The 13987-nt window shown below is 40.0% G+C and overlaps 1 protein-coding gene across 3 annotated transcripts in view; it reads right to left on the bottom strand.

The window, feature by feature from the left end:
• Positions 1-13987, bottom strand: part of RCAN2 (regulator of calcineurin 2) — a 247381-nt gene that overhangs the window by 196775 nt on the left and 36619 nt on the right. The gene's annotated exons all lie outside the window — the stretch shown is intronic.

Below are 13987 nucleotides of genomic sequence, written 5' to 3'. Positions count from 1 at the left end.
AAGTGCTCTCTAGATGGCTTTGGGTAAGTAACTAACTTCTTTAACTCCATATATGTCATAAAATACTAGATTAACAATAATAATAATCAGGGATATAATATCAAATCTTAGCGTTCCTTTTTACAATGCTGAAAATCGTGAGATAGGAGGAAAACAGTGGAAGAATGGTGTTAGTATGTACGATCCTCAGATTGGCCCCCATTCCCAAATCCAGAGAAACTCCAACACACAATATAGAAATCAGTGGTATCATGGTAAGCAACTCTCAGGGTGTGGTAGAATAATGCGCCCCCCTCCCAAAGATGTCCATGCCCTAACCCCTGAAACCTGTGAATATATTACCGTGTATGGTAAAAGGGACTTTACAGATATGATTTAGTTAAGAACCTAAAGATGGGGGGATTAGCCTGGATTATCCAGGCGGGCCCAATGTAATCACAAGAGTAATTATCAGAGGGAGGCAGGCGGGTCAGAGTCAGAGAAGGAGGTTTGATGATGGAAGAGGGAGGGGAAGTGTGTTTTGGTGATGTGTTACAGCAGCAATGGAAAGCTGATACTGTAGGAAAACAAGCAAATCTGATTATTGAGCTTGCTCATTTCCATGGTGTAAATACTCCCATAGCCAATTTTAAGCCACGCCATTAAATGCTGCTCACAATCAGCCAAGCTGTAAGAGCCCACTTCAACATGCCGCTGGATAGAACTATAAAATGGCACTAATAACATAGCCTGCCTGTAAAAACACGACTCAAGACTTTCATGTCATTCTCACATGGTCATTAATTTATCTTCACTACTTTAACATTTCCTCCAAGTGACCAGTGTGCTGATTAGCCATTATCCCAATGCCATCTTTCTTTAAGCCCCATTCACACCACACACCTAACACAGAAAGTTGCTCCTCCTGGGATGCCAAACACATACCGACATTATAAAAGTGATGAGCCTAACCCCATGGATACTTGGTTCCCATGATACCTCAGCAAACAAATTCTCTCACACAACTATCTTCGTTGGCCTGAATACCACAATTTCTCACGTCCTGAGTCTGGGGGCAGTAACGGTGGCAGCTGAGGGGGAGGTCTCCTGTGTTCCGAGGAGAAACACTCTTGAGTGATCTTACAGAACAGTTTTTTAGTCACTAAGCCAGAGACTGTCCGAAGGAGGTTTATGAAGAGAAGACTTGAAGAATTTCAGCCTCCTCATTTGGAATGGAGGAAAGAAAAGAACTCAGAATGAGATGTAAAGAATTGGATTATAATTTTTTTTTTTTTTTTTTAGTGATGCTTCCAGGGACCCACCCCAGGAGATTCTTATCCAGTAAGATGAGGTCTAGAATTGGTATTAAGAAATCCCCAGGCAGTTCCTCTAATCTGTGGTTAAGAACTATCAACTAGACCAGCGCTTCTCAACCAGGGTGATTCTGCCACCCAGGGGATATGTGGCAACGTCCGGGGACATTTTTGTTTGTCACAACTGGTGGAGGCTACTCCTGGCATCTGGGTAGAGGCCAGGCATACTACTAAACATCCTACAATGCACAGGGCAGCCCCCAACAAAGAATTATCAGTCCAAAATGTCTATAGTGCCAAAGTGGAGAAACCCTGAACTAGATTAGCCCATGAAAGGTTCTACGCCTCCCATACTATTTCTATTCTTGGCAAAAAGTCTCTGACAATTAAATATGTTGTTGCAACACATTATTTATTAACGATGACATTTCTGTATAGATCGGAACATAAATCCTCGCACTTTGTGCCAAGCAATAATTAGTGTTACACGAAGGACAACCTATGCCAAAAAAAATTTTAAAAGGTTACCATAAGTGGCATTAACTATCACTCTGACTACATCAGTTATATAGGATTCTGTAAAGAATTATTTTTTTGAATCACTTCTTTAAGTGTAATAAAGTCATTCACACAAATTCAAATCCTCTTTATAAAGGACGTTTCTCCTGCAAAGAAATGCCACTTTTCATTCATCTATTTTGTTATGTTTCCTGTACCATTTTCTTCAGAAAAATATGCTTGGATTCAGTAAAGAATCTTATAACCAAAACTCTTAAAGTACTTAATGAATATGAAAAAAATATCATATTCAGATTTTGAAAGGCCCTGTTCTCATTTACCTTCTCCTTCTAATGTAAATGCTAATCCCTTCTAAAGTAATTGGGCCCGCTTAAATTGCCAATCACAATTAACACAGACTCAAAATTTGCTAAAAGTAAGGATGAAACGCCAGCAAAGAAAAATATCTTGTATTCAGTACACTTTTGTTTCCTGAAATTAAAATTTGAAATGACTTTAATTGCTCACAAAGAAGGCTTGGTTGACCAATCCAGTTTTCCCTGGAAACTGATGAATAGATAGACCAAAAGGAAAGAAAATCATGAAGGCAAAACTGACTTGTCTTTTCAGAAAAATTCTAAGGATTTGTTCAGACTGTAACATAAAGTCCAATACATATCAGGCTTCTCATTGAAATATATAAATGGAATTGCCAAATGACTACATCCAGTCTTATTAACTTCATATTCAACATTTAAAAAATGAAGCTTTCTAGTGAGTATTAGGGGAATGAGGACATAAGATTGGCAATTTATTGGTGCAGCAAAGAAAGGTAAGGCTGTTCAAGACACTGTATGTAGGGGAGATAGCAAATAGGCTTTCCTCCGAGCTGGCTCTTGTGAATAAACTGGTATTTGTTCCGATTTCAAAAGGTAGTCATCTGGTTTACCCCCAATCTTGATTTAGAAGTTCTTCTGAGGGTAGACAGACCCATACACTGCTCTTTGCTGAGTTACGAAACAACCGCAGGCAAGGGAAGCAAGAGTCTTATGAGTTCTAAATGATGCAAGACGCAGAAGACCAGATGGATGGGCAGAAATTAATAATATTACTAGCCAAGATTTGCAGTTACTACGATCAAGGCATCATGAATTATATCACTTATATCCTCACAGTAGCTCCATGAGGTAAATACTATTACTTGATGCTATTTTATAGGCGAAGACACTGAGCTTTGGAAAGGTTAAACGAACTGCCCATGGTCACATAAGTAATAAGCAGTGGAACTGGGCTTCGAACTTGGACTGATAGATGCTAAAGCCCTCTCTCTTAATCACTATGCTGTACCATTCCCCTAATTAGAGACAGGATGGCCCATGTAGGGAGGAAGTTTGAGCTCCGAGATGCTAAAAGCACAACCACCCCTGTCAGAGTACCCATGGCTCAAAACGCAGCTCAGCCCTCGCAGCACGTACTTGGTAGCAAGCCCATCACAACACGCACTGGTCCTTTCAGCCACACTTAGACACAGATCACGTGACTGCCCTTCTGTCACCTCCAGACACAAAAGGTACACCATAATATAATATTAAACAACTGTCTCATTTTATTCCAAGCAGCTTCTTGCCTTTATCTTTCAGTTAGAATAGCATTTGGCTACGCTCACAAGCCATTAGTACTCCTCTGGGCTTAAAAGTGCCACACAAAATAAACTGATCATATTTGAGCATATGCTCTGAAGAAGCAATGGGAAAATGGGCCTCTATATTGACCCACAAAGTTCCATTTCTGGGCTTGCTCAGTCCTTTTTTATTGCTCTGTCATCAAGTTTCAATGCAGTTTATAATTTACATGTTTATTTAGTTTAACAGGCTATAATAACATTTATTTGGGCTGCTTTTGGTTGATCCTGCACCCCCAACCCCACGACCTGATGTAGGGGATCTAGAGTTCCTTAATCCATAAAATACAAGGCATGGAAATACGTCTTGAAATGTTTAAAAATTGAGGAAAGTCACTGATTAAGGTATTCACAAACCAAATGGGCCCTCCGTAAAGGTAATAAGGAGGCTTGAGGAAGGAGGGCTATTTTCTGCTCTCTTGTTCCCAGTGTTGCTGTTAACATCAATAAGTATGTTTAACAAGGGGTTGAAGAACTTCAAGTGACAGCTCCTGACAAAACCATCATGTGGATTACAGAAAACCTAAAAAGGCAGAATGTTTGGAGGTAAAATTCTAAAAAGTGTGGCCTGCATCTGGAAATTAAGAAAGCATTCCATTCCAACGGTGGAGCGGTGACAGGATCTTTATCGAGGTGACTTTCTGTAGAGTCCAGACACAGGGGCTATTATTAGAACAACCAAAAAAAGCACGGAGCTGCCTAAAAATAATGATGACTCAACACCTAGAGGCTTCAGTGATGTCATGTTGTCAAAGAACACCCTCTCTCCTCACAGGTTGCAGTTTTTAAAATAAGCAAGCACTCAGCTCACCTTCTGAGGAAAGCAAGAATCTCACACACTGGAGGAGAAAATTAGGAGAAAATTAGGACACGTGGGTCACATATAGAATGGTCCATCCACGCATCGCCTGGCACCGTGGCTCCGTTTACTTGCTGAAGAAGAAGCTCTGCCAAAGTCAAAGTCAGTTCTTTCCCTCTGCCACCTCACTCATCAGTCATCCTTTCAAAACAGGCCCTGCGAGCAGGACAACAATGATTACACAAGAAGCGGGCCTGAGAAATCCTGTCCTCAAGTCACCGCAGCCAGCACACTTCACCGGGAAGGATGGGTCCATTTGGAGACTCTTGAATGGGGGCAAGGCACCTCAAGACAAAAAACAAAAGCATACCGCAGAGCCTTCTCTCTCCCCTCTCAGGTGCACCCATTCCCTGTGCTCCTATAAGATGCTGTGTCCTCCCCAATCTCTCACTTCACCTAACTTGTACGATAATCATCAGACCCAGTAAACATCAAGCTTCATGAGAGTTTGCATCCTATTCATCTTTGTACTCCCAGAGCCAACAGCAATATCTGGGACATGGGAGATTTTCAGTAATTGTTAAATGATGGATTGATTAGACTGATTAATACAGTACTCTGTCCCCTTGTGAACATATTTATCAGTCACTGCCCTTCCCCGATTATGAAGATTATATAACTTAGGATATCTTAGGATATATCTTGATATACTATCTCTTAGGGGTACATTCATTAGAAAGAGAATTCTTTTTTTTTTTTTTTTTTGCTGAGGAAGATTTGCCCTGAGCTAACATCTGTGGCCAGTCTTCCTCTATTTTGTATGTGGGTCGCCACCACAGCATGGCTGATGAGTGGTGTAGCCTCACGCCCATGATCCAAACCCATGAACCCAAGCCACTGAAGCAGAGCATGCCAAACTTGGCCACTAGGCCGAGAGAAAGAGAATTCTTGATCAGAAAACAGCCTTCAAGATCCAAAAGATTCTAGACACTGTAGGAGATACTTGGGGCCAGGGTGTTCCTCACACCATCGAGCCAATCTATTTGTTCTTAAGGCTGGCTCTGTTCAGCAAGGAAAAGCAAGAGAAAGGGGTTTGAGAGTCAGGGCTGGGTGCATTATAAATAGGTATTGAATACATTAGGTCTTACGTGCACAACTGAGTGTTTTTCAAAAAGGTGACTTTGTTGTAGCAATGCCTTCATCGTGCTCTTCTGGAATTCCCAAAAGTCAGTTCCCAAGCTCCTCAAAAAAACATTTCTATTATTTTTTAGCTATTTCTCATTGTAACCTTTTGTGCATGTTGTTTTTAAATAAAAGATATTTCACTTGGGTTGGTGACCCACTCGAATCACTATACATGACTCTGAGTGACTTGTTTGCTTCCACAACTTCAAATCCACCCTAGATACAAAGGCTTTGCACCACCCAAAATATTGCAAAGAATGTGCTATTGGTGATGCCAAAAGAGGAGTTGCTTTGAGAGGGACCACACTCACTTAGATATGTGAACTTGGAGATGTTTGCTCAGGGGAAAGACAACCCCAGTGGAGCTGAGACCCCAGCTGTCAACATGAAGCAGGGCAAAGGCAAGGCTAGAAAACTGAATGTTCACTCACGTTCTGCTCCTCTTCCTAAATCATGATGTCCCCACCATCCTGACTCCCACATCTAGAGCAGGACTGTCTCTAAGAAGCAGATTTGATGAAAGCTAGTTATCAGTGCCAAATTTCTGACATGGAAGACTTTCATTTTTCTGAAATTTTCAAAAGAAGCTATTTGAAGAACTAAACTCTTTTCCTCTTCTGTGCTCTCTGTGAAGCCTTGAACTTCAGCTACACAGTGATAAATTTTAAGTGGACTTCTCTTCCAAGTTTTGCAAGTGGAGAGAACACAACACCAATGAGGAAAATAATCTATCTGAGGGAAAAAGTAAAAATCTCAAGTGTCAGGCATTGAAGCTACAGCACCTTCCCATGAAATAACTTGGCCTTTAGGATTCAAATTAGACTGATTTATTATAAGGACAAACTTAAATACATGTATCCTTAAACGGTTTACATATATATGTTCACTTTCTCACAAATTAATATTAGAAGAGAGATCAGATTTAAGAGCTGAGCGTAAGATACAGTCATGTGACCACGTGCTTTTCTACAAACATGTGCTGTGGAAGATGTTATTGTTCACTGTGATTGCCAAGTTATATTTTTTCCTTGAAGATGTTTAAAATCTATTCCTTCAAACAATATGAGTTATAGGGAAAAAAATTTTTGTGTGTATGTTATTCTAAAAATATATAATCTACTAATTTAGGTGATTTTTCTTTTCTATTCATGGTGGAATTTAAAACATCTGCAAAATACACCCTTAATGACTCCCGGCCAGCCTCCTTCCATGTTGAAAGATGCTTGTTAAGGAACTCATAAAAATCTGAACAAAATTCGATCAGATAATTCAGAAAAATTTCTTACATTACACACGCTCATAATTAGGTTAACACAAGAGAAACAGAATATCAAGACCAATAAGAATAAATGGAGTGGCTCTGACTGAGTATTAATTTTTAATTTGAGCTTACTGGAAGCCATGGAAAAAGAGAAACATGTAAGTTACATAATTTTTTCTAGTGAGAAAAAATACCAGTTCCCTAGAGTAAACAAAGTTGTCCATGTTCTAAAAAAACGTATGTGGGAACAGTGAACAACATGTATCCTACAACAAATGCAGAAATAGTCTTCACGTGGCAAAAACTGAGATTCAACTTTCTTGAAGCCCAAAGCTGTGATATAAAAGCACAACTTTATTAGGATTCTATAAAGAGCTGCCCTTTCTTCCAAATTCCACAGCACATGTGCCATCTTGGTCTACATGTTTTTAGAAAAGCTCTTCCCTTCTTGAACCAGAGATAGTCACAGGCATGGACGGTGGGGAGGGGGATGAAGGAGCAAGAGGAAGGAAACCAACAATTACCAAGAAGATCTAGTATTGTGCCACCTCCTCTGCCCATTTCACCGCATTTAATCAGACAACAAACCCTTAAAGAACACATTGTTAACCCTATTTTATAAAAGAGGGAACTGAGATTCAGAGAAGTTAAGTTGGCCAAGATCACATAACTAGGACGAAGATGAGGCAGAATTTGGACCCAAGTGCCTGCGAATCCAAAGCCCTTTCAATGGGCTTTTCTGTCTCCCTAGGTTGGAGGAGGTCATCCAGAGGACATGACTGCTAGTTGACCCACGAGCTGGACCAGGCAATCCAAGGCCCCTCACCCCTTCCCCTGCCCTTGGAATGTACGTTCTGCCTACTGTTCACACAGTGCGAGCCGTTTTCAAGGACACAGCCTTGAGAGAGCAATGTGTTGCTGAGACCGTCCGGACGGCATATGTGACTGAAGCCAGGTAAGGCCTCTATATAAACTTTTAAGATTCTGGCAGATGGGTATGGAGATCTACTTGTCTTGTGGCCAACCAAGACAAGCCTCATATGTAAGTCCCATTGCTTATTAAACCTGCCACCCACAAATCTGGAGTTGTCTGCCTCTTTCTTTGATCTCTCCTTGTCCTCCGTGTACAGAGGCCAATTTCAGATTTCACCAGGGAACTCCCGAGGTTGTGAACCAACACCCTGTAAATGCTCATGTTATGTCTAGAGCTGTGCTAGACGTTACAGGATATGGAAGAATGACGTGCTTGCTCTACTGCGCTCAAGATACTAATAATCACCCAGCTGGAACGTAAGACTGGACCATCATGCAAGGCAGTATACTCTATGTATAAATAATACACTAAATAATTTGGAGTTAATAATAGCTACAAATTTGGGGGGAAAGGGTAGTTTTTGAACAAAGTACAAGATACGATATTTCAACATGTTTGATGGAAAATCTTAACTATGTCATATATCTGATCAAGGGGTCTGCCCCTCAAAACACTGATAGAGATTATGGTGTTTATGTTTAAACAATGGTTGTACTGTATAATACAACATTCCCAGCAAAATATGACATTACCAAAACAATAGCAGAAACTGATCGCACTTAAAAAAGTAAACTACACATGTTCTGTTTCTACGTATCTATTTTGCTTAAAGGGTAGGGGAGTATGGTTGAACACCATATGCATAAAATCATGAATGATTAAATAATAATGAAATATATGCAGCACACTAATAACCCCACTCCCATAGAGTAAATATCACATGATACTAATGGAACTGGCTCTCAGTTCATCTATATCACATTGATCTCATCCACTGAGCTAAATGTCAGGCCTGCTGTGAAGGATACCTTGGCGGAGTTTCAAAGTTCATGTCCAACCTCTCTGACTTTCTCTGGTTATCAAGAATTTCGTGACCACCGAACTGAGACCAGAATCCAGGAAGCCAAAAGAGGCAGCGGGAAGTCCGTGCCAGATTCAGCTGGTGAGAGCAAGGAAAAATAATAATAAAGCTTATTCTTCCCCCATCTTTCCACTGGATGCCATCTCCAAAACTGCCTCTTAAAAAAGGAATGTTCTTAGGCAACAGAACTCAATAGTTATCCTTGAATTTATTTATCTTTTTAAATTTGAAGTAATAGAAAATTACGACCAGGGCCACTGTGATGCTTATGCCTTTTGTGCATTTCTCAAGAGCTCCTGGCCCAGGAAAAGAGTGGAGGATAAAATTCAGCCTGCCCTCTACCTGTCAAGCCACCCACAACTGCTCAGGGCTTTATCCACCCCATCAGCCCAGAGGAAAGGACATCATCCTTACAAATTCACTTGTCTTGCCCCAGGCAGTGTGTCTGCCCTTAGGAGCACATTCTAATGATTCAGAGTCACTGTACAGGCTAGCAGCAGCTCTGATGGAAGCCTCATGAAGTGGCTTCCAAGTACCTTCATTTTTCCAAGAAGGGAAAAAAGCTCCACGGCCCTCTTTAATATCATCCCAGACTAATTGGAACATGGCAGCCGTTTTTCCCCAGGTGCCATCAAGAATATACACTCACTGGCTCTTTGGCACAGACACCAAATACTCTCCACTCTGTATGCATCAGGCTTAATTCTTTCCACTGCCTTAATTATTTCCAGGTAGTTAAGTGGAGCATTTAGAGTGGCTTGTGAGGCTCTTGAGCCCCAGGGGGGTCACTCAGCGCTGTGGAGAAGCAAGACGCTAAATATGCCTCTGGAATATTTTACTCACTTCGAGAAAGGTTCAAGTTCCACAGAATGTCCTACCGCAGCTTTCAAATCTGCCCCACGCTGGGCCTCTCATCTGGCAGGTGCCCCCAAGTGATTAACGGTGACTAATTATGGTTCCCAGTCACCATCCAGAGAAAAGAGAAAACAGGACTAACTTTTACTGAGTGCAATGATATATACTGTCTTCTTACAATTTAAACATTCTAAGCAAATCTGTCACCTCCACAGGATGAACAACACGAGAGAAACAGTGAAACCCCTAAGTATTCCTTGAATATTTGGTGTCTAATTTAACTGTTCCCTGCTTTAATGTTTAAAGCTTATGCTTGGTTATCATTTCCAACCTCAGGTCACCGTAGTTCACTTCATTATAATTTTTTCAACCCATTTTCAGCAACACAGACAACAGTAAATTATTATCTTCTTCTTCATTTTTTGCTACACATTCTTAGCATGAATTTTTCAATCAGTCTTAAATCATCCCCATTACATGTTTTCTAAAGTCTTCCAAACCACTAGATTTCATCTTTCTTTCCTACTTTTTCTTTTCTTGTTTTTTTTTTCCTTATCTCTCCCTTTTCTTCTCCAGGGGTAGTTATGAAAACAGATGTGCTAAAGACATTTCTAATTTTTTAACTCACTTGGCTTATTAAATAGGTCAGTCACCTCTAAAAATTTTAAACATCATATAAATTCACATATAAAACAAGTTTATTCACATGAGCATCATATCTAAACTACAAGAGCGATTTGGACTCAACGCATTTACGTTTTGTTTGAGTCTTGCTATTGAATCACCTGAGTTGTCATTCTCCCAGCCTTACATTCTTTTCCTTGAATGTTCACGCTGATGGATAGCCAACTTTATTTCTAGAACCTGTTTTCCATGGTAGAATTCAGAGACGGTGAGTTATGGTGAGTAATGAGCTGGAATTAAAAGTCAAGAGGCCTCGTACTTACAGTATCAGCCTAGATGGACTGAGTTATCCTGTAACAACAAACTCCCAAATCCCAATGGCTTAAAGCCACAGAGGCTTTTCTTTTTTTTTGGTCATCTTACATGTTCATCATAGGTTGGCCAGGACTCTGCTCTGTGTCATTGTCCTCACTCTACAACCCAAACTGCCAGAGCCAGCACTACCTGGCACAATGCCAGTTGCCCCAGCAGAGTGAAAAGAACATTCTTCAGGGTCAAACATGGGTAATTAAAGGCTTGGTCTGGAAGTGACACAGGTCACTTCTCCTCACACACTGGGCAGAACTAGCCAGAGGGGTCCAGGGAACACAACTCTGATGTGTGCCCGGGAGGTAGAGAAGCAAAGAGACACCACCTTCATGGAGTTGTCATGACGATTAAAGGGCTGAATGTTTACAGAGCATTTAGAGAGTACCTGCCACCTCTCTGCATGCTATATAAGTGTTTGCTGCTGCTGCTATTATTATTATTATTATTTATTATTATTATTATCATTATTATTACTGTTAAACTGAATGAATTCATATTTTTTGGAGATCATTACCAAGTCATCCTTCAGGCTTCTCCTTACTGAATTGAGTTTGGCTAAATGTTTCACGGTGGTTGTTTCATTGTTCTCCTTTAGCTACCAGTGAGTGCCAATGTCTCCTTAAGCAGACCCTTATCCATCTTCGGCACAGACACAGGGCAGTCCACAGGACACCCCTCTAGCCTCACCTGTCTCAAAATGCCTTTGCAGCCCAGCTGGATCCAGAAAGGCACACCCAGGGAGCACGCCAAAGGGAAATGAACCCCAGTAACTTTAAAGTGTTGGATGCTGTGAACATCCCAATGCTAAATGTGCTTCATACAAAAATATTTATGCTTCAAGCTGGAGCATGCAAACAGCAATCTGCATTTATTGGTTTCAGATGCCAATTTCCTCCAGCTCTGGTTCTGCTTTGTATTATATAAACAAATCTCAACCATCTGGGACCACAACAAACCACACTGAAGTATGTGCTCACTCCTTGCCAAAGCATCAAATCAAAATATATTCTCACAGAATTCTGCCTAACAGAAAATGGAAGTGAACATCATGGCCCTCATAAAGCTGTTTAAAAATGTTCTTTAGGTGTCAGAACTCAGAATTTAACTAGGATAGCAAAAATGAGCACATCAGAATATTTATCACCTTGATAAGCAGAAACAAACATAGCCAGAAGATCATCTCCTGTGGTGTTACCTATATGAAGAGCAGTCCAATTCAGTACCTTCCAAATTATCTCAAAAAAGAAAAGAGCTTAGGAAAAGTGTCTCAGACAGGTGAGAAAATAGAGAAGAGATTGCTGCAAGACTCCTTCATGATAGTCAGAAAGCAAAAGCTTTAATTCCTACCCAGCTAAGGAAATTAAAATGTAGGCTTTATAATAATTGCAACAAACAAGCTAAACTCTAATCCATCAATATCAAGAAACAATGAATCGAAAGTAGGTTGTGCCAAAAAAGAAAGGACTCTGCCAAAACAAGTTACATATATTACCACCTATCCACCTGGACCTCTGAAATAGACACTAAGCATCATTTCTGATCTCTTATCTCCCCGATACAACTCCAGGCTGCTGAATGCATCCTCCCAAATGGTCAGCCTTAATCACAGGCAAATACAAGGCGTGCTGGAAATGCTTCCTGCTTCTCCCTCTGCCTAAAAATATCTCGCCACCAACTTAGCATAGTGCCTAACCGTCCACCCTTTGGGAAAGATAACGATCATCAGACTTCGGGGCTCAGATTCATGAATTTTGAATATTGTGGGAAGAATATCCTGAGAGAATGGCACACAAGACAAGTGCGTTTTATTAAGATAGTGAACAATGGAGGTAGGGGGAAGACTATAACAATCTGGAACTTGAAGAGAAATATGTGGCAATGAAGAGGGGGAGCCGAGAGGCTCTCCAAACACTTTCTTCTAGAGTCCCATGATCATGCCTCCAGGCTACTGTCAACTCATTTGGTATCTGATCACCTTGCTTTGTCACCCTTAAACTGTGTATATATAATTAAATCAAAACCAGATCTAGATCAGATTATTTGATATCCTATAGAGAGTCTTCTTAAATGGGGTTTATAAAATCGTACCAAGATGGAAGACTTTCTGTCTGATTTAATAAGTTTAATTATGTAGACATTGGCCAATTATAAAATTCACCTCCTTGGCTATAAAAATGTGGGACTAAATAATTTGAAACTGGTTCCATTGAACTACATCTTGTTGATTTCACCTCAATATTTTATCAAGGTCATTTTAAAACTAAATACAGTTTGTCAAGTTGCAACATACGAGCTTTAAATACAAATTAAATGAGAATATTTTGTAATCCATTATTCAATCACAGATCAGAATATCAAAATATATATGGGCAAATTCCCACGAACTCTCCCCGAGCCTCTGTCTTTCTACATAACCAATTCTGGTTCAGTTGATCAGCCATTTTTGAGCAGCACTCCTGAATGAGATTAGCTCCTTCCTAGGAGCTTCAATTTACCGGGAAGTATTTAATCAGGAAAGAATCAAAATCCCCATTAAATCTCTAAGGAAAATCCTTCTAATTGTTGATTAATGTAGATAAACAGATGACAGAATGAGAAAACAAGGGACCTTGCTTCTTAGTTAATGTCAAGCAGATTTCAAGGGAAATTACTTACTCTGAGTAAATTATAATCCGTGTTACAACCTGATTATAATCCAAGAGCAAAATTCCCAGTTTCTTTCAAAGAGGATATGTACCTTTTTCTTACTTCAAATAGTCTGGTGATCACAGCACTGGAGGTTCTAACCACACAGAAGTCCTTGATTTCAAGCCATTTTTAGCCCATTATTTCCATTGTTCAACTCCAAAATAATACCATTAAAACTATCTTTAAATGGCTTGAAATAATTCCTAATCCTCTGGGCTATCAGAATTGCTTACAAAACCAGCAAAACTGAGAAAAAAAAAGACTTCCAGTAATCGTTTTCAGACAATAGCGTTTGGACTTCAGCAATTGGCAAAAAACAGCCTAAGTTTGTGAAACAGCAATAATAAATCCTACTCTTACATCTCACACAGAGCCACTTACTTTAGTTTAGAAAAAGGCCCTTCCTCCCAAAAATGTTGCCCATGTTTTATAACATAGGATAACAGTGGATATTTACAATTAGAAATCCACATCCACATGGGAAGGTTTGATCCATTCAGACACTCCACCTAATAGGTCAGAGAAATCTGAAATGACCTTCACAAAAATCTCCAAATTTACTCTGATTTCCAAGAATACTTATACTAAATCAAGTTTCTCTCTTAAAATGGGAAGATTCATTTTCTGGAACATGCTTGTACATAGACAACCTCATTTTCCAATCATTTCAAATCAAGGTGTTAACCATTTTCATTCAAACTCTTACAACACACCTAACGATTTCAGCCACTGTGGTATCAGTGAGCAAAGCAAGACTCATGGCCAACCAACTTACCTTTCTACCAGCTGCCGTAGGATTTGGGTCCCAGCTACTTTTAGAACATTCATCAAACTGTAGGA

This window comes from Diceros bicornis, chromosome 14, assembly GCF_020826845.1.
Source record: "Diceros bicornis minor isolate mBicDic1 chromosome 14, mDicBic1.mat.cur, whole genome shotgun sequence".
Taxonomy (NCBI): Eukaryota; Metazoa; Chordata; class Mammalia; order Perissodactyla; family Rhinocerotidae; genus Diceros; species Diceros bicornis.
The sequence above is the reverse complement of the archived record's forward strand: the minus strand, read 5'-3'. Positions and strand labels throughout refer to the sequence as shown.